Genomic DNA, 1,073 nt, shown 5'->3' with positions numbered 1-1,073 from the left:
AAGTACCTACAGACCGATAGGTGTCAACATGGTACTGTGGGCCACACAGGCCAGTGCCAGCTATTTCCCAGCAGAGCAGTGGGAGCCAGGACTGAGCTCCAGCAAAGCTCCAGAAGCCCCCTGCACCTCAGGGCCAGAAGGCTTCTCTCTTCATTCTGTGCTTCAGGAAGAGGCTAGTGCAATGGTTAACTTGAGTTTTAGGCAGATGGAGCCAACTCTAACCTGGGAGCTGACTAGTGGCAGGCTTTTGGGAAACCACTCAACCTTCCAGAAATTCCTGGTATGGCTCAAGGAGACAACTCAATCTTCCTGAAACTCAAGCTAGGAATAATATCAGCACCACACAGCCATGCTGTAAGAGTCAATGAGATATGTGTGGAAAGCATCTACTAAGGTGCCTGGCACAGTAAAATACTCCATGCTGCTGCTGCTGCTGCTAAGTTGCTTCAGTCGTGTCCGACTCTGTGCGACCCCACGGACGGCAGCCCACCAGGTTCCCCCATCCCTGGGATTCTCCAGGCAAGAATATTGGAGTGGGCTGCCACCTCCTTCTCCAATGCGTGAAAGTGAAAAGTGAAAGTGAAGTCACCCAATCATGTCCGACTCCCAGCGACCCCATGGACTGCAGCCCACCAGGCTCCTCCGTCCATGGGATTCTCCAGGCATAGATTGTGGCTATTACTATTATTTTTATTATGTGCTAGCATAGCCTTAAGGCCTCTGATTATGTAAAGAGACAGGTGCATCCCTGAATCTCTTTCCTGGACTCTGCATTTAGTGTGAGTACACTTGAAAACAATGACTACACATGGAATCAATGTAGAAAAATTCTTTTCTAATGGAGAACATTTCTGCTACCATGGAAATTAATGTTTTGTTTAATAGACGCATAACTATTTATAAGAAACCAGATTAGTATATTTTTTTAATTAAAAATGTTTATTGGTTATTGACTTTAATCAGTTTAAAGGAAAGAAATATTCTTTCAAAGGTGCTAATAAGAAAAAGATCCAAAGAAATGGACAAAGTTGGGCAGAATTTTTAGCGTTTTGAACACAAATAAAGCTCATAAA

Source organism: Capra hircus, chromosome 1 (genome assembly GCF_001704415.2).
Source record: "Capra hircus breed San Clemente chromosome 1, ASM170441v1, whole genome shotgun sequence".
Taxonomy (NCBI): Eukaryota; Metazoa; Chordata; class Mammalia; order Artiodactyla; family Bovidae; genus Capra; species Capra hircus.
This window is presented reverse-complemented; position numbering follows the sequence as displayed.